The 21,160-nt window shown below is 38.5% G+C and overlaps 1 protein-coding gene across 12 annotated transcripts in view; it reads left to right on the top strand.

Annotated features, from left to right (window-relative positions):
• The window catches only part of ENAH (ENAH actin regulator), a 174,359-nt gene that overhangs the window by 32,310 nt on the left and 120,889 nt on the right, over positions 1-21,160 (top strand). The gene's annotated exons all lie outside the window — the stretch shown is intronic.

Raw genomic sequence — 21,160 nt, 5'->3', positions numbered from 1 at the left:
ATCTCCTTGCCTTTTCTGGTTGGTTTTGATGCTGTCATAGCCTGGTTAGTGTCTTTTCGTGTTGCATCCTTTTGGATGCATGAGACCCCCGGGTTTCTACTTTTTACCCCTCATGTTATTATTTAGGAGCCTTGTGATAGAGTTGGTTACTAGTTGGGTTGCGATCTGCCTGGTCAGCAGTTTGAAACCATCAGCAGCAGCCCCTTGGCAAAAAGACAAGCTTTATACTCCCATAAACAGTTGACAGCTTCTGAAACCCACAGAGGTTGCTATGAATCAGCATTAATTCGATGGCAGTGAGTTTAACATTTTTTGTTATTTTACTATTTTAGTAAGGTTAGGTGATAGAGACAAGCAATGTGTGTTTGAAATTATATTTCCTTTGAAAGCTGGGGCAGGGACAGATTCGGCACTCCCACCCTGCCAGTGTGCACTCTGTGGTTCAGTAGAGACACCTGGAATCACATTCAGGGACACCCAGTCCTTGTGCCATTGAATTATGTCTTTACTTCAAAAATCAAAAACTCTGAGGTAAAGTGACTTCCCTAAACTTGAAAAACAGAACTCAGAAGTACTAAGTGCTGACGAGGGGGCATTGGCGATTCAGGAGTAGAATTCTCACCTTCAGTGCAGGCGTCTCCGTTTCATTTCCTGACTAGTATACCAACCTCATGTTTAGGCACAACTCATCCATCAGTGGAGGCTTACATGTTGCTATGATGATAAACAGGTTTCAGTGGAGGTTCCAGACTAAGATAGACTAGAAAGAAAAGCTAGGCTTATCTTACTCCCAAAAAGTCTCTTTGTGGGTCTCCCGAGTGTGGTCTCGTGATCCCAATAAAAGTCTCCATGAGGTTGGCTAACTCCTTGGCAGCTGACTCCAACAGTAAGTACTAATAGAGCCCTTCCATGCCCCCTCTCACCACTGGAAGGAAAAACATGGCCTCCCATAACAGTATTCTATACAGCAGAACCATGCTTGATGGCAGGGATTCTAAGTTCTTTCAGCTCGCTCTTTACCTTGTTGACCACATTTAGACCCTCTTTCTGCTCCACCCCTACACGTTGGCTCTCTTTCACTCTGCCACATCCCTCCCACCCCACCAATTTTATTTTTTGCCCCTGGACTTTGCTATATCTTTGTTAGACCAATTCCCAAATTCTCTTTTTCAGCTAACTCTACCCTGAATTCCACATAATAATCTATCCTTTTCTAAAACAAATAGGTAACTTAAATGACCAGTGTTGAAATGTGTGAGATGTTCACATCTTTACTGATCAACAGGTATTTCACTATCTTTTTCTTCATACTTTTCAACTATTAAAATAGCAGAGGGAGCTAAAGTATAATTTGATACAAATACAAGATTTGTAATACAAAAATGAATGTTGTCTTCTCTTGTTTTGTAAGCGTTAGAGCCCATAATTTTTCTTATGGTGGGGCACAAGAAATTACCATTTCTTTCTTAATTACTGGCCGCAAAAATTCTCATTCCAGGTATAGTCTTCAATTGATGTGAGCTTTCTTATGCTGTATGCTTATACCATTAAATACACTATTCCTTTTTTCCCAGTCTGGCATTTCATAAGTTTGTTAGGCCGGGTTGTCTAGAGAAACATCCAGTGACACTCATCTACATAGAAGAAACACATTTATATCAAGAAGCAGTCATATACCAACTCAGACCAACTTGTCACAATGGTAGTCAGAATCTGTGTATCAGATGTGATTCGTTGTCGTGGTCAGAAAACTAAAACAAAACAAAAAAGAAAAACCAAACTAAGGACCACACTCGTTGCCCTTTGATCGTAGTAATACCATATGTTACGTAGCCCAGCTGAGTTCCATAATGTTTTCTAGACAGCAGTCTACAGAGCAGTCACCAGGCAGTAGGGGGTAGGTTCAGACTGCCAACCCTTTAGGTTAGTGCAAATCCTCAAACTGAACTCTCATCCGTTGAGTCTGTTCTGACTCATAGTAACCCTATAGGCCAATGCCGAACTGCTTCTGTCTGGGTGTCCGAGACTGTAATTCTTAGGGGAGTACAAAAGCCCCATCTTTCTCCTGTGGTTTTGGAATTCTGCCTTGCAGTTAGTAGCCCAGTGCAGAATCACTACGCCACCAGGGCCAGTGCAGCTCCTTTGTGCTCCCCGGTGACCTTCCCTGACAGGAACTTGGCTGAAATTAGTTTCAGAAGGACCTAGTAGAGCCAGGTTGGCTGGAGCCAGTCGACTGTAGGAGCTCAAGGGCTGCAACAACTGGCGGTTTTGATGGAATCGGAGTCACTCTCGAGTATTTTTGCTTGCCTTTTATTCTTTGTCCTTGCGGTTTTTCCTCGGCAGGGTTTTTTCAGGCTCCCATTTTCCCAGCTTTGTGAGTTGAAAGTCAAAGGATGTTTGCTGTAATGTTTTCAGTTAAAAGATAAACAACATCCACCCCCTCACCTCCCCCCTCTTAAAATGCATAAGACAGGTGACAAGCCTTACCTGGGTCGCTGCTCCTTCTTTCCAGTAGGGGTTGGGGTACTGTGATGAGCACCAGTAGGATGGCCGGGAGAAGCCGTGTTCTAAGGGATAGAAGCACTGTTTATTTATCTCAGTGTATGATTACTGGCCTTCTTCACATATCTATAACTTAAGATTACAGATGAAAAGTCCTCTTGCTACCAGTATTATAGAAGCCAACCAGAATTATTAATGATGTCCAACCCCTCTGGCCCACCAGGGCCCTCTGACACACATTAACAGCCTCCTCTGCACTCCCACCCAAGACACGCAGTAGCTAATCCAAGGCATTTCTGAACTTGTTTCTAGAAAGAGGAAAGTTGGTAACTTTAGTGAATTAGGCTCCTTTTTTTTAAAAGAGGTAATAGCAGACAGATCGTTTAATACTAATTACACATGCACTTTACAGAAGTTTTATCACTCGAATACAAGCAGATCCCTTTCAATTGTTAAGACTACTCAAATGCAAAGGCTTAATAATAACTTCATGTCTCAGTAGTGTTTGTTTCATTGCATCCAGACTTAATTATTTTTAAGCAGACAGTACCATTACACCAAGAAAGCATTCAGCATTTTTTTTCACATTTTATTAGGGGCTCATACAACTCTTATCACAATCCATACATATACATACATCAATTGTATGAAGCACATCCGTACATTCTTTGTCCTAATCATTTTCAAAGCATTTGTTCTCCACTTAAGCCCTTTGCATCAGGTCTTCTTCTTTTTTTTTTTTTTTTTTTATAACTAGCATGTCCTGCCTCTTACCTGTCAGGTGCAAGATCTCTGGCGAGTCACCACTTAAACTCTCCTACTAAATGGGCTTCATGGGCATAGTTCTGAAGTGGACATCCAACTTTTTGAGAACATACTCAGCCAGAAAGGCCCTTATCGAAGTTACAGTTCTGTGGTTTCATGTTAGTTACCTTATAGTGATAGGTAATGTTTGTCACTGAAAACATACCTACTCCAGACTAGATATAGTATATTTTTGTATAATTGGATTGCCCAATGCTGATATTTTTTTATCTCTGCAGAAAGTGTTTTGTTTTTTTAAAGAAAATGTATTTGAAGATAAAGTCCAATGGACAATTCCTTTAAACAGAGTGATAGAAGCAATGCTGGCAACAGCAGGTGACCATCAGGATGAGACTATTCAGTGAAGGGACCATAATGAAATTAAGGCATGCACAAGAAAATATAGGAAACATTTTTAACAAGTAAAGTCTTGTGATGGAAAAAAAACCAAGATTCATATTTTAGTGAGCTCCTAGATTTTTAAGGTCATAGAGATTGATAAAAAGCATTGTTTTCAATATGCCTTTTACTTACCAGAAGAAGAGAGACTAGAAGTTTTACCCTGAGAAGAATTTTTAAAGAAAATTGGTAATATATCTCATTTCTTTATGAAATCTCTGAGCAAGTAGTTATTTTTGTTTAAAATAATTTCTGTCTATTAACATTTGCTATAAGTAAGCAAGGGGAAAAAAGAAAAAAGCCCACTAGAATATCAAGTAAGAAACTAATTTTATCTGTATTTTGAGTTAATTTTATCTCCTTTAAAGTGGTTGTCTATATATTAGTCTTTAAAAATAAATAATCATTTCCTAACTAGGATTGGATTTTTTTTAACTCTTGGAATGAAAATCTGTATTTAAAATTTTTTATTTGCGTTAGAAATTTATATAGAATAAAACATTTGTCATTTCAATATTTTTACATGTATAATTTAGGGGTATGAATTATATTCAACATGTGCAACCATCATCACTGTTTCAGAATTTTTCATCATCCTCACCAGGAACGTACTCCCTCTTGCCCCAGGACAAAAGAACGAAACTCATGGCTATCACGTTGATTCCAACTCATAGTTACCATGTAGGACAGAGTAGAACTGCCCCTGTGGGCTCCTGAGACAGTAATTCTTTAAGGTATTAGAAAGCCCATCTTTATCTCAAAGACCCGCTGGTGGTTTCAAACTGCTTACCTTATGGTTAGCAGCTCAATGGATAACCCACACTGTCACCAGCACACCTCACAACCACTCATAAGTATTGGCTTCTATGTATGATCTATTTTAGATACTTTGTGTAAATGGAATTGCACAATATGTTTCCTTTTTCCCAGATTATTTCCTAGCATAATGTTTATCTTTGTGAAAACCCAGTTTAAGGCTATTACTCACCTGTTACACACGCTGTGTTCACATGCTTCTTAGGAAAGGCTTCTGTCTGAGAGTAGGGATACTCCAATTCCATGACTGGGCATTCTGCCATGTTGACCATGGTCCTTGACCACCAGATCTCAGTCAGCGAAAGGAGCCATTTCCTATCTCTCCAGCCTAGGCGGATACTTGTTTGTTAGCTTTCCCACTTATTTTGGTGATTAGGGACAGAGATTGCATATGATTATAGCTTGGGAAGCATCTACCCTGTGGTGACAGGCCATTAATGCAAACATCAGGATCCTGGGAGTATAGTGTTGGCCTTAATCATCGCTTCCTCATCCCTTGCAGGCCAAACATTTTATTGCCTAACCCCCCCCCCCAAAAAAAAAACCCCAAAAAACCAAAAACCAAACCCACTGTCATCAAGATTCCAACTCTGTGGCCCTAAAGGCTAGAGCAGAGCTGCTACCTCTTTGGGTTTCTGAGACTGTAAATCTTACCAGGAGCAGAAAGCCTCATCTTTCTCCCAAGGAGCAACCAAAATGGGGTTTGAACTGCTGACCTTGCAGTTAGTCTAATGCATGACGCACTGCATCATCAATTCTGAACCTTTTAACATTTAAAATTTCTGTATTTTCCAAGAAATTTGTTCATGGAAATATTGTACTTTTAAATTTACATATGAAATTAAAGGTTTCTGATTAAAAAGTAAACATTTCCTTTAAAAAAAAGACATTTTTCATTTCTGTCACAGTTAATAAAGACGTTTTTATTTAGCAATTGTTAAACTACATAGAGGGAACCCTGGTGGCAAAGTGGTTGTTACACATTGAACTGTGATCCTCAGGGTTAGCAGTTGAAAACCACCAAGCTGCTCCTTGGAAGAAAGACTGGACTTTTTCTTCCTATAAACAGCTACAGTCTTAGAAACTCACAAGTGCAGTTCTACACTGTCCTATAGGGACAGTATTGACTCCATGGCGGTAAGAAACCAACAAAGAAGAAAGGGTTAGCTTTTAATATGAGAGTTGTTGAGGAAGCATTTTGCAAATACTAGAACAAAAACTGGGATAAGTAGTAAACAAAAATACTGATTTATTTTGCTAATTATACATAGAATACCAAAAAGGAAAACAGACTCTAAAAGCTAAGCATATATCCTTTCAGAAAAAAATGATGACGTATGTGTGGAGATTCTAAGTCCATGGAAAGAACCCTAATAGCTTGAAAGTTCTTAGCGACTTTCCTTTCCTTTTGGATTTTAGAGTAATGAGACTTTTTCCGACAATACATAAGTTCTTCTGAAATTTTAATGTAAAAGCTTTTGATTCAGGTAGAAGAAAATTCTGAAAACTGAGCAGAAAATTTCTTGTTAGCAGCATGTCTCTCATGGTTTGGTTTTTAGTTTCTTCCTTTTGAAATTCACTTTTTGAGTGATTTTCTGGAGCAAATATGTCTCTGAACAACTCCCCATGCCAGCTCTTTCCTATGTGCTTGGAGCTTGTTCTAATTTCATTCTACTACAGTTAGTTCAACATTAAGTATGACTAACGTTTTAGTAACTTTATTGAGATATAATTGAGATACAATAAATGCCCTATATTAGAGATGTACAATTTGATAACTTTAGTCACATGCATATGTGTCTGAAACCATCATTATACTCAATATAGTAAACATACCAATCATCCCAGTTTTAAAGATAATTAATTTAAGCATGTCAATAAAAACTTGGAAGGAAGAAAATGTGGAGGGTCATCCTTAAGCCTAATACTTGATTTGCATACCCTTTGATATATTTTTCCACTTGACATGCTACCATGGGCAAATTACCATGTTGTTATATGGCCTTAATAAAAGTTGAAAAGAAGCTACAAAGCCCACATGGAAGAAGCACACCAGCCTGTGCGGTCACGAGGTGCCAAAGGGATCAGGTATCAGGCATCATCAGAACAAAAATTCTTATAGTAAATGAGGGGCGTAGTGCGGAGTGGAGACCCAAAGCCCATTTGTAGGCCACTGGACATCCCTTTACAGAAGGGTCTTGGGGAGGAGACGAGCTCCCCCTCTCCCCCCCCCACACCCCCCACACACAAACGCTGTCATGATCTGAATCCTACCTTGCAAGTCTGGCTAGACCAGAGGATGTACACTGGTACAGATAGGAACTGGAAACACAGGGAATCCAGGGCAAATGATCCCTTCAGGATCAGTGATGTGAGTGGCGATACTGGGAGGGCAGATTCGAAAGGGGGAACCGATTTCAAGGATCTACATATGACCTCCTCCCTAGGGGACAGACAACAGAAAAGTGGGTGAAGAGCAAGCTATGACAAAAAAATAATTTATAAGTTATCAAGGGTTCATGAGGGAGGGAGGAACAGAGAGGGAGGGGAAAAATGAGGAGCTGATGCCAGGGACTTAAGTGGAGAGCAAATGTTGTGAGAATGAAAAGGGCATTGAATGTACAAATGTGCTTTACACAATTGATGTATGCATGGATTGTGATAAGAGTTGTATGAGCCCTAATTAAAAAAATAAAATAAAAGTTGAACAACGGCGTCTTGGTAGATCTCTTGTTAATAGTACCCGATTTTGTTCATGTTGGGGTGGGAACTGGTTGGTAGTAAGAGATGAAGAGGGAGGCAAGGAGAGAATAAAGGAGAGCTTAGTGCCTCTGAATGGCACCCTCCCTCCGAGAGCAAACACGCCTGTCTCCCAGGGCTGTTAGAAGAGCTCTGAGAGGGAGGACAGGTGTGCTGCAGAGAGCTAGTGAGTTTTCATTAAGTCAGACTGAAGCTGTGGGCTGAGGTAAATGGTAAGATGGTTGAGATGTATTCCGTTGTGGAAGGCACTTGTAGCAGGTGGAAGGAGTTTGAATTTGATTCATTTAGTTTAGTTCATTCAAGTTGAAATCAACTTGATGGCAATAAGTAATAGAGTTTGGAAGGTGGAAGTGTACAGGAAATCCTCACTGCTTACCTATGTGTAAAGTAATTTTAGTGTTTGATTAAAAGGTTTAAAGAGGTAGTCCTCACAGCCAGGAGTGTAGAAGAATGGTGGTAATGGGAAGCTTATTTTTTGGGTGTAGATAAACTAGCATTGATGTAGTAACGACTCCAGTGTGTTTAGGTATAGTAAGGTCTGGCACTGGGTCATGAGTAGAATGATAGAATTATTTTCTGAAAAGATCCAAGGCAAATTGAATGAGGCAAGGCTTTTCTGGAGACCTGTTTGAGCTAAGGACACACATTGTCTGATCTGCAAGATTCCTCAAGGAAGTGGGTTTTCAAAGATTAAAAAGGACTGTGTCCACCCTCAAAGAGCTTACAATCTATTATTTGGAGTTGACTATATCTTCAGACAATAAGATGAGATCGTAAGAAGTAGAGGGCAGGATTTGGGGCTCCAGAAGGAATCAAGTATCCTAAATTGCATGGAAAAGTAAGGGACTTTCCATAGACACCTGGCACTTTGGTGGTGGGTAAGAAGAGAAACCGACTGTGATTGCTTTGAGCAAGTATTCCGAGTCATTCGATCACGTGCTAGCTTTACTCCAGAGTCTCAGCTTTTGAAATCAGTGCTTTGGGGAAGAACTTAGAACACATCTCTGCGGAAATGATCATAATGAAGGTTGATTAGCTTCTTAAACTAGTTTGTACAAGGTAATTTAACACATGTCCTGAAGTATTGATTACACTGTTAGGTTGATCCATATGAAACTACTGTTTTTAGAACTCAAAACCAGTGAAATAAATGGGAATTTATTTATAAAATTGTAACAAACAAGCTCACTGCCATCAAGTAGATTTGAACGCACAGTGACCCTATAGAACAGAGTAGAACTACGGAGGGTTTCTGAGAACTGTACATTTATATGGGAGTAGAAAGCCTCATCTTTCTCCTGACGAGTGGCTTGTGGTTTCAAACTGCTGACCTTGTGGTTTAACAGCCCAGCGGGTAAGCCACTATGCCACCAGGGCTAGTCTTATCAACAGACATTTTTCATGTACGTATTTAGGACAGGATTTATTTTTGCCAGGCCTCATGTTACAGAATGGGACAATAAAATTGACCTGACATGCATGTCTTAAAAATATTTCTCAGGAACCATAGATTTAGTTTTGAATTGGGATGGCCAAGGTGGAGGGTTCCCCCTTTCCCTTTGATGTTCTGTTTTTCTCTCACCTGCTCAGGGACCAGGGATTTTCTTCCTCCCACAATTCTGATGGGTCTTTTCTCTAACAGTTATCTCCCGTTACCTCAAATAAAACCAGAGAGTGGGGAGAAGGAGGAAGTATTTTAGAGGAATGATTTTCAAACTGAGTTCTTAATGACATTTTTTTAAATGAGAAAGAGTAGAAATACTATCACTACACATGTACATGGTGAGGGCAAGTATTGCTTCATAAAAACATTTTTTTGTGAAGCTGTTTTAGTTCGCTTAGTTGTATATGTGTGCCTGTGTACATGTTGCTAGGTTCTGGCTCTTGGCGACCCTATGTACAGCTGAATGGAACACTGCCCGCACCATCCTCACAATTGTTCTTATGATTGAACCCATTGTTGGAGCCGCTCTGCCAATCCATCTCCCTAAGGGTATTTCTCTTTTTCACTGCCCCTCCACTTTACCATGCCTTTTTCTGGGGATTGGTCTCTCCCGATCACATGACTAAGGTTTGTGAGAGGAAGTCTCAACATCCTTGCCTCTAAGGAGCATTCTGGCTATACTTCTTCCAAGATAGATTTGTTTGTTCTTTTGGCAGTTGATGGTACTTTGAATATTCTTTGCCAACACCATACTTAAAATGCATTGATCTTACTTTGGTCTTCTTTTTGCAATGCCCAACCTTCACATGCACATGAGGTGATTGAACATGCCATGGCTTGGGTCAGATGCACCCTTGTCCTCAAAGTAACATCCTTGCTTTATATAGTGTGTTTATTGCTACTCTTAAAAATTTGAGAGATACTGTGGTTAGTAAGCGGGAGAAAGATGAGGGATTCTATTCCCTTAAACTGTGACAGTCTTGGAAATCCACGGAGACAGTTATACCCTGTTTTGTAGTGTCACTATGAGTCAGAATTGACTTCATGGCTTTGAGTTTTTGTATGAGTGGTAAGTAAATGAATTGAGTGGGTGAGCATTCTAAGGGTGGAGGGAGGTTAAGTCATTGTAGTGGTTTGGGGATTTCTGACTGACCCTTTCTTGTTTTCAATCTACATAAGCCAGAATGATAGCTTCTTCTTTTTCACTTGTACCCGCAAGCTCTTCCTCTAAAGTACAGCACATAGTCTTCCTTCTCCTGGTGGGTAATAAAGGAGTCTTTTGCAAGACAGAACCATTTGGAAGCTTTTTAAAAATGGGTTTCTGCTTGTTGCTAGTATGTTGTTCATTGCTGTCAAGTCAGTTTGGTTCCCAGTGACCAGTGTATCGGAATGAATATCACCTGGTCCCTTGCTATCTTTGTAGTTGCTGCTGTGTTGGAGTCTTGCTTTAATTAGTGTATCAGCCCATTTGCTGAGGACTTCTCTCATTTTTGCTGAACCATTACTTTTCTAGGGAATGTCTTTTAAAATAGCATGTCTAAAGCAAGTAAGCTGATGTTTCACCATCTTTGCTTCTAAAGAACATTCTGGTTGTACGAGAAGACTTCAAAAAGTTGGTGAAAAATTCCGTTGGCTTTCAATTCTACTTTTCCACCAACTTTTGGAAACTCCCTCATTTCTATCTTTCAACTTATGTGAACCAAGTGCAGGCTTACAGAACAAATCAGTTTTCCATTCAACAATTCATGTACATTCTGTGTCATGTCATTGATTGTGATCCCTGCAATGTAACGCCACTACCCCCTTCTTCCCTGTGCTTGTTTCATCCCTCCTTCCTAACCCTTCTGGACCTTGTCTTTTGGTCAGTGCTGCCCTTTTGGTTTTCATTGTTTTAAGGCATGCGTACCTCCCGAATGTTTTGTTCCTGTTAGTCCTGTCTATAGTTTGGCTGAAAATTGAGTCACTGGCGTGAGGTTAAGTGCTGACCTGAAGAGTGGCGAAGGGGAGGAGACTTGTCAGTCTCTACCTGACAAGTAAGGCCGATCATTTTTATGATTTTGAGTTTTGTCCTGTGATTTTTCTCCCATTCTACCTAGGACCTTTGACTATGACCCCTTTCAGAACAGTTGGTAGTGGTAATCCCACACCATCTAGTTTGGGCCTAATGGTTGTGGAGGCTAATGTCCTTGTGGTCCATTAGTCTTTTGACAAATTGTTTCCATGCGTTTTGCTTCAATCTCCTTTACCTCCAGATGGGGAGAAGCCAGTGGCTGCACTTTGACTTTTCACAAGCTTTGAAAGCCTCACTTGCTGCTCTTCAAAGTAGGATGTAGAACATTGTCTTGTGGACCATGTTATGCCAGTTGACCCTGGCTTAGACTAATGTCCCGATCCTCCAGACCTGGCGCCTCAGTCCCTTACTGTGTTTAGAAGTTTTCATAACTTTGTCCCCCCCCCCCCATTCCTGGATACTCTACCACATTCATGGGTATATTTATAGCAAAGGTAAATGCACATAATGTACAAATATCTTACTATATTCTAAGATTGATTTGTTAATCCTGGAAAGAAGATAAAAAGAAAAAAACCCAAAACTAAAAAAGTCAACTTGAGCTCTTTTTTTTACTTCAGTATTGCAGGTACAGTCAAACTTACTGAATTGGGTGTTTATACAGAGATTAGTGAAGATTTTTCGATTTCTTAGGAAGGCAAGATAGAATAGTACCTGACTTTTTGTAGGCACTGCATTTATGTTTATGGAACAAATGAACGGATGGACCAACGGAGACAGTTTTGAGCTACTTCTAGTGAACAGTGAAACAGAAGTGATGGTTGGAGAGGTGATTTCCTTTACCATATTTGTTTACTAGACTCTCTTGGAAGGGGAAAGAAAAAGAATAAAAAGGGAATCCCAAATTGGCAACGTGGTGGTTATAAGAAGTCCCCGTGGCCTGTTTTGTATCTGGATGGCCTTTCTCTTTTAAGAGACTTTGGGAAGCTATTTAGATAAAGAGCTGCAGAATTGGAGCTGCTGCTGGTGGTTTTTGTTTTTAGGGATACTGGCTCATGGTTCACTCTGTCTTTTTCCCTAGTTATTGGAGAAGTTGATTGTTGCAAAAGCTGATTGCTTTGGGGGAGTTGTCATTTTCCTCCAGGGGGATATTTGGATGAGAACGGAGGCTACTTTGGCAAGGGCCACAGTTGCTGAGCATTCTGTGTGGGGATTAGGTGCAACTTGGTATGTAGTCGAAATCTGCCTCCTGTTTCCTAAAATTATGTTTGTTTGCCTCAAGGATAAATGTTCTCCTGCTCACTCCAGTTACATTCACTTAGTTCTGGCTGTTAGTGTTTCTAATTGATAGTCCTTTTCTTTAAAGGAACTTCCTTGAAAGAGTATTTGATAGTTGGTGACTCAGTGGCTTTAAACATTGGACTTCTAACCACAGGACCAGCAGTTCAAACTCAACAGCCACTTCTCAGGAGAAAGATGAGGCTGTCTGATTCCTTAAAGATTTAGAGTCTTGGAAACCCAATGGAGTAGTTTTATGTGGGGTCACAGTGACTTAGAGTCAACGTGGAAGCCGTGGAGTTTTAGATGCAATTTTAAAATGTTGATCCTATCTTCACTTAGTTTTTGCTAGCCTTTTTAAGTTGATGGTATCAGAACATTTGAATTAAAAGGTTAAGCTGCCTGTTATCAACCAGTTTAGTAACGGCAGAGACTGAAGAGTCCTTCTGATTATTTGCGTGGCAATATCAAACAAAATTAATCTATAATTTGTATTGAAGCTTGAAAAGCTTTTAGAAGCTGGCTCACAGTCTGGTGGGTTGGGCTGTATACACAGGTCGTATTAGCTAGCTCTTTTTAGTTATTTTTTATTTTAGATTGTAAATTGTGTCAAGATTTACAGAGCAGATCAGTTTTCCATTCAGCAGTTCATACTTACTTTGTTTCATGTCATTCATTGGAATGCCCACCATGTACCCCACTTTCTCCTGTTTCCATTTCTATTTCTTTCCTAACTCATTGGAACTTTGTCCTTGGGTAAATGCTACTGCCCTTTTGATCTCAGCTGATTGATTATTCTTAGGTGTGCTTACCTCACTATCTTATTGTTCCCTGGGGAGACCTGTCTATTGTTTGGCTGATGATAGACCATTTCCAGACCTGAAGGATGACTTTAGAGCCATACCATAGACTCAGGGGTTCCACCAACACTGGCCAGTAACCCCGGTCTTTTCTATGACTAAGTTTTGTTTCACACTTTATCCAGAACTTTCCCTTCAGAGCAGTTGATAATCTGACTAGTTGTGATGAGACTAATGGTCTTAATAATGCGGACAAGACATTCATTGCTAGCCAATGACCATTGCCTACTTCACATTGTTTGGCCAGATCCTATTGGTTATATGAGTGAATGCTTACATAATACTACAGAAAAAAAGAATTTGCAGTGGACACAATTTACTTGGGTATGTACTGACTTTTATACAGTAAAGCTTCTGGAAACTAAACCTGCATGAGGTGGAAACCTACCAGAGAAGGAAAACCAAACTATTTTCCACTAAAATGGGGAATAGAAAAGTGGTAAGACTGTATCCTGATAAAGGTGGAAAACTTGATAGAGCTAGGAAAACAGGGCAATCCCATCAAGTTTCAGCTGTTATAATGTTTCACAGTATATCAGGTAACATCTAGATTTTGAGCCAGGATCTTAATAATAACCCAATCTTCAGGCTTGACCTACCACTGGAAGGGCTTTTGTGGTATCTCAATGTTCTCTGAGCCTAGAAAGGTATTTGTACAAGGGTTTGGAGATAATGTTTGTCATGTGGTTTGGATGTTCCATTGTGACTAGAAATAAAGTTCACTTTAGAATTTATCACAGCTGGTAGCAGACTGGTACAGTATTTCAAACTCATACAATGATGAATGGAAGTATTATTTTTCTGATCTTCAAAGTTGTCTTTGGTTGTGCTCAGTGGATGTTCCACATTTAGTCTAGGTGTCATTGACTGTTGGATTTAGTGGTTGGGTGCAATTTTTCAGTCATTATTAGTTAGAAGTAAATTTTCAATGCTTGTATTCAAAATTTAGGTTGAATTTTTGCAGTGACTTCGGATTTTTGAACATCAACTAGGTTTTTCCTTCAGAAAATGTTATTTTCCCCTTTATTTTAAAAATCTGGATACAGTATAGAGTTACAAAAGCCATATATAAATGTATACTTGTGAAACTATATTTCAACTACAAATCAATATAGAAGAGGAGATGTAGTTAAGCAGAAAACATCAATCTTTTAATGGTGTATTTTAATGTGAACTTCTTTGATTGGAAAAAAATATCTAATGAATGACTTTTCAAGTATTGCTCAGGGTTTGAGTGGTACAGGGACTGAGGTTGGCTGGTAGAGTAGAGGTAGGGTTTGTGGAGGAAGAAAAGTTATTAAAGTACCGATGGAGTCAGTCATTTGAGCAGCCCTCTTATGTTTCTGGAAATAGTTAAAATATTCTATAAGGTACCCTAGAGGACTCTCCTTTATTGGGAAAGGTTTGCAGTTACAGTTATTTTTGTTGTGGTTGAGATGTGGTTGCCTTATCGAGAGGAGATAGCCAGCAAAGTTACATATTTTCTATGCTTTGATAAAAGCACTATGTGTCCCTTGAATTGGTTTCATATTTTACAATAGAATGATGTGCTTAGATAGGAAATTTACAAAGTTTCGAAAATTAGGAACAGATTAGCCAGTCAACCAATATTGACTACCCACTGCCATCTAGTTTATTCTGACTCACAGTGACCTTTTCTAGGGATCACAGGGTTTCCAATACTGTCAGTTACAGGAGCAAAGAGTTTCATCTCTCGTGAGGAATGGCTGGTGGGTTTGAATCTGAGACCATGTGGTTAGCATTGCATATTCATCATTAGTGGCAGGGACTGTTCTCTGAGCTGAGGTTATGGGGTTAAACTAATCAAGAGGCCCCGTTCCAGGGAGCTTCTATTCCTAGTAAGGTATGTGAGAGAAAGATGTACAAAACAATAAGTCAGCTCTTTTCTGTTTTGGGTGATTTGGGAAGGCATTTTTTAGGGGTTGGTACTTGAGTTGGCCTGAAAGATGAAGAGGCAGTCATGTGGAGATCAGGAGGTAGGGCACTCCGAAGAGAAGAATAACAGGTCTAAAGGCCTTGAGCTTATTTTTGTTTAGGGGACATAAAGCAGGAAGGAAATCAATTGTCCATAGGCAAAATCATAACAAAAACGTTTGACTCTTTTTTGATGCATAATTTATTTGGCTTCTGTTTATATAGAACTTGTATTATGTCATTTCCCCCCCACATTTGTTTCATAACAGAAGCGCATTTATTAGATAATGAGTGTCTTTATTTTTGACTTTATTGTTGAATTGGATGAAGGTAAACAGATCAGTTTTACCGTTCAGTAATGCATACACATTTGCTTCATGTTATTGATTGCAATCCCATAATATAACTTCACACGCCCCACTTCCCCCTCATGTCTCTGTTTCTATTCCTCCCCCTCTCCTAATTGTCTGAACTCTGTTCTTGAGTAAACGCTGCCCTTTTGATCTTAATGCTTGATCTAAGATGTGCTACCTCCTGAGTGCCTATTGTTTGGCTGAAAATTGAATCATGGCAGTTAGTTCATGTCTATACTGGAGGGTGACATAGGGTCTTGTTTTTTCCTTACATTATAAAGATTGTTAAAATGAACACTTGGGTAGAAAGGGGGAACTGATTACAAGGATCTACATATAACCTCCTCCCTGGGGGGACGGACAACAGAAAAGGGCGTGAAGGGACATGGCGGACAGTGTAAGACATGACAAAATAGTAATGTATAAATTATCAAGGGTTCATGGTGGGGCGTGGAGAGGGAGGGGGAAAATGAACTGATGCCAGGGACTTAAGTGGAGAGCAAATGTTTTGAGAATGAGGATGGCAACAAATGTACAAATGTGCTCGACACATGGATGTATGTATGGATTGTGATGAGTTGTATGAGCCTCCAATAAAATGATTTTTAAAAATTGAGCACTTTTGGATCTAAAGTTTATTCAAAAAATAATTTCTGACTTTTAGGATTGTGTCTCGGGATGATAAATATGAACTAGGACAAAGGCCTATGCTTTAATTCTTATTTATTGCTAAAATACTTTGTAAAATTTGGTTGTTTTTAGATTATATTCTAATTACTAATATATGGAGAGTGAGTACTTTTTACTGTATCCTGGTCAGCATGAGTATTACCTTTTTATTTAATTGTAGTCAAATACATACAACATAAAATTCACCGTTAACACTTTAACGGTATTTTAAGTACAGTCATAATATTGTCTAGTCATTGCCATGCTCTAGTTCCAGAAGTTTTTCATCACACCAAATGGAAACCCAGTTGGTATCCATTAATTTAGTCAGTTTCTATTTCCTGCTCCCTTCAGTTCCTGGGAACCAGTAATTGCTTTCTGACAGTGGTTTCCCTGTTGTGGACATTTCGTATACATGTATGGATCAAATAATAATGTGAAACTTAGGTTTCTAAGATACAAAGTATTTGTAGTACTAAACATACTCGAGTATAAGCCAAGTTTTTTCACATTAAAAAATCATTTTATTGGGGGCTCTTACAACTCTTATCACAATCCACCCATCCATCCATTTTGTCAAGCACATTTGTACATGTTGCCATCATCAGTCCCTAAACACTTGCTTCTACTTGAGCCCTTGACATCAGCTCCTCATTTTACCCCGCCCTTCCAGCTCTCCCCTCCCCCATGAACCCTTGATAATTTATAAATTTTTATTATTTTGTCATAACTTACACCATCCAATGTCTCCCTTCACCCACTTCTCTGCTGTCTGCTCCCCAGGAAGTTATATGTAGATCCTGGGAATCTGTTCCCCATTTCTACCCCACCTTCCCTCCACCCTCCCTGTATCACCACTCTCACCACTGGTCCTGAGGGGTTCATCTGTCCTGAATTCCCTGTGTTTCCAGTTCCTGTCTGTGCCAGTGTACATCCTCCGGTCCAAGGTAGAATTGCGATCATGATAGTGGGGGCTAGGAAGCATTCAAGAACTAGAGGAAAATTGTATATTTCATTATTGCTACGCAGTACCCTGACTGGCTCCTCTCCTCCGAGCAGCCCTTCTGCAAGGGGATATCCAATTTCCTACAGATGGGCGCTGGGTCCCCACTCCACTCCCGCTCATTCACAAGGCTATGGTTGGTTTGTTTTTTGGTCTTTGATTCCTGATACCTGATCTCTTCGATGCCTTGTGATCTCACAGGCTGGTGTTTCAGCACATTTTTAATGCAGTTTTGTGGTAAAATTAGGTGCCTAGGCTGATATTCGGGTCAGCTTATACTTGAGTGTATATGATCTATTTTATGCTTTTTCTAATAAACTTCAGGAAGTGTATTGTGTGGCCTGGTGAAACGAATCCCTGGATTATTTAACCTCTCTGAGCCTTGTTTCTAATTCTGTGAGCTGGGATTAGCAGACCCGTACAGGGTGATGTCAGCAATTATGTTAAGGAGTCCTCTGGTGGCCCGGTTGTTAAGTGCTTGGCTATGTAAACGAATTGGAAGGCTGGGTGTTTGAACCCACTAGCCCTTCTGTGAGAGAAAGATGAGGCAGTCTGCTTCCATAAAGATTTGGAAACCCTGTGGGGCAACTTTATCAGTTTATTTCTGATTCAGTTGCCTGACATAGACTTGACATTCAAATATTTTAATATTACTGTTCTTTGGAATTTTTTATTCTAAAAATTTTTTTGGTAATTGTATTTTCATCCAGTTTATATAAAAATAGCATTTTAAATGTAGATCTGATCATAAAATTATTGCAGGTTTTTTCCTGTTTACAAGTGATTGACTCGTGATAGTTTTATAAGGTTTTACTTAAAATGTGCTTATCCTTTTTATTATTATTGGAACCTTTTATCATTGTGAATAGTTCTTGCTTCAACATGTTTATATACACATCAGATTTGTATGAACTCTATAGATTTATGCTTTCTTAAGTTATTGGCTATCTATATTTCAAAGGTTTTTGATGTATGAAGACAAACAGCTCTTCAAAGTTTATGCCGTTTCAGGTCTTAAAAAATTATTTTTATTTTTTGCCATTTCAGTTTTATCAGCAAGTTGTTTTCTCCTCAAATTCAAGTTTAGAAGGATATTTTGTTTGAACTTGGATTTCTCTGCTTAGTAGTGGGCTTGAGTATTGGTTATAGTTAAATCAGCCTTCCATAAACATTTGTGTGAGTTGCCTATTTCAGTCTTGGAGTGTTTGTGTGTTCAATGGTTTGAAAGATCTCTTACACATAGCTTTCTCATTTATAAGTTGAAAGGTCTGTTGCTGCCATTTGCTGATTAAATTAATGGGATGGAATCTTTGATTTCTTGGATAAAGAAGTTGAGAGGAGAAAAGACCAAGGTGCGTTCAAATGCAGTTAGAGAAGCATTCTAGGGGCAGATTGCTTGAGTTCGAATCTTACTTTTATGGCTTAGTAGCTTTATATCCCCGAGCAAGATGTTTAACTGTTAAGCCTCAATTTCTTCATCAGCAAAGTAGGAATAATAGCAGTACTCATTTCATATGATTATTAGAATTGAAGGAGACAGTGGCTGTAATGCTTCTAGCATGGCACTTAATACTCATTTGAAGGACCACTGTCAGTAATACGATTAGTTAATGGCTGTGGGAATAGAACCTCCGCTCAGTGCCCTTTGTTCTTGGCAGTCATAACTCTTCTCTAGAAATCTCATCAGCATTTCAGACAGAAAGTATTTACCCTAAATTGGATTGGCCATTTTAAAATTTCTAGACAGAGTGTGCTTTTCCAGGTAATCATAATTAGTCTTGAGAAGATCGCTTGAATACATTTATTTAGTTGCTTGTGCTTTTCTAGTGATATTTTAAAGTAATATGCAATATTATATACCTTAATAAGAGGAGTTTCTATTGTAAGTCAGCATTGGATTTTAGTATAGATCAGTAATTTGACCAATGAAAGTGCATGAGTTTTTCTCTCTGCTTTTGATTACATTACAATACAACCCAGTTCAAGCTTGCAAATCACGAGACTTAGTTGACATAAATTTAAGTGATAATCATGTTGCCTGGTTTATAAAATAATTGGCAGTATTAAATTTTTAATTTTTATTTTTTTTAGCAATAAGGTTTTAAAAGTTACTTATAAACTCGAGTATAAGCCGACCCGAGTATCAGCCAAGGCACCCAGTTTTACCACAAAAACGGCATTAAAACTGTGCTAAAAACTCGACTTATGCATGAGTATATATGGTAGCCACTGTTTAAAAATTAGATTGTAATACACCCATTACTTGGTTTGTCATTCTTAGTACTTTTTATGGCATAGCAAGACTAAGTGTTTCAAAAGGCAGGTGTAATATTTCTGTTCAGCATCTGTCTTAAGCTTTATTTATTTATAAGCAGTGTGAGAAATCAACCTTAATAGATTACATCATCCCTATTAAATGTTTAATCCCTTACAGCTTGAAAATAGCACATACACTTTTCTCTTTGGGGGTGTGCTAAGCAATCTAAATTATACTTATTTTCAAATTCAGTTTTCCTCATTTAAAAATAAGTGTTGTCATATTTATTGAATAAAGGAGGAGGGGTAGTAAAAGTTGGCCTTTTACCTATTGTTATTAATAGATTCCAGTGTCTTATGTTGTTTTTAAACCTGCTTCTTATTCTTGGTGAATAAGTCATTTGGTAGGAGGTTCTCTCGCACGTTTTCCCATCAGTTACATGTCCCTTTTCTGTGAAAGCCTTAATTCTGTTTGCCCATTCTTTCTGAATATGTCTCACACATTAGCCAAAGTAAAAATAAACAGCAATAATTTCACTGGTCAAAAACTGAAACATTATAGAATTTAATGATGTCTAGAATACGACCGTGTTTTTTTTAAATAAGAAGGAATTTGAGTTTTTATGTCTGTCACTAAAAATAGCCTGTTTCTGAGCTTGTTTAGTCAGTATATATATATATATATATATATATATATAAATATATATTACAAAAAGCCTATGCTATTACCAATTTTTTGCATAACTGCAAGCTTTTGTTCATTCCAAGCTTTTAACAGAAATGATAGTCCTCACAGAAAGTTTTTTACAATGTATTATAGTTGAATGAATATGATTGATAATAAGAATGGCTTCTCAAAAACATGATATGTGAAGTTCTGTGGGGAGTATATCAATTTACTTTATATAAGACCTCTCCGATTTGACCAAAATCCTTTGCTCTTTACCATCTCCGAGAGATCAGCAGTTTTAATTTTGACCATGCAAGCCCATAATCATACGGAGCTACAACTTGTGAAATTTTATAGAAAATGATTTCTGTTTTACGCTTTCATATGCTAGCTCATGTTCTACTTTTTAAAACTTTACATTGGTAAATATCCAGTGTCTTAAAATAAAACAAATGTTTTCTTAATGTACTTTAGCTGTGGTGTTTTCTGATTGATACTGCATAACTGTTATCTTTGAAAATAGCTGTATGACTCATAACACTTACAGCCGGAACGTGCCTGTAATGAATGCCTTTCTGGACGTTTTGAGGCTGTGGTAGAGTAAACATAGCAATCCTTTCCCTTTTGGAAGCTTGATAGTAATGTTAAATTTGAACCACAGTTTGGAGAAAAAGAAAAGTGGGATTATGTTTTAAGGTACACTTTTTCTAATTTTCCACGTCAATTTAATAAATCATTTTATAGGAGTCACAAATGATCATGTCTCAAATTACTTATTTTATAATACACACCTTTTATGTATGTACCTTAAACTCCAATGAAAGAACTATCTGTATTTTAAGAAAAAAATCAAAACATTTTTAGTTTATGATAGAATTCTGTGGACCTTGGGTGTCCTTGCAGTTACATAGATAGGGCTGCTAACCACCCGATCAGATGTTTGAAACCACCAGTTGCTCTGGGACAAAGACTAGACTTTGTTTCTGTAAAGAGTTAGCGTTAGAAACTTGCAGCAGTAGTTGTTCCTTGTCCTATTGGGTCACTATGAGTCAGACTCGATTTGATAGCAGTAATTTTTTTTAATAGAACACAAGGTCAAGTTGTAATTTAAATATTTTTTAGGAAACTAATTATGAAATTAACTTTATTTTTAAAATTGAAATGTGTTCCCTTTTTTTTAACACTCTTGAACTATTGATTAAGCAATTAGTTACCCTCACCGTCGCTCCATATGGTACCCTTGCCCTGGTGGCGCAGTGGGTTAAGCCTTCATAGCTAAATAAAAGTTTGGAGATTTGAACCCATCATTCACTTTTTAGCAGCCTGGTGGTGTCGTGAGTTACGCAAGCTCAGCAGTTGGAAACCTCCAGCTGTTCAAAGGAGAAACGAGGAGGCTTTCT

Source organism: Tenrec ecaudatus, chromosome 1, assembly GCF_050624435.1.
Source record: "Tenrec ecaudatus isolate mTenEca1 chromosome 1, mTenEca1.hap1, whole genome shotgun sequence".
Classification (NCBI taxonomy): Eukaryota; Metazoa; Chordata; class Mammalia; order Afrosoricida; family Tenrecidae; genus Tenrec; species Tenrec ecaudatus.
Note: the sequence above shows the minus strand (reverse complement) of the source record. Positions and strands in the feature narration are given on the sequence as shown.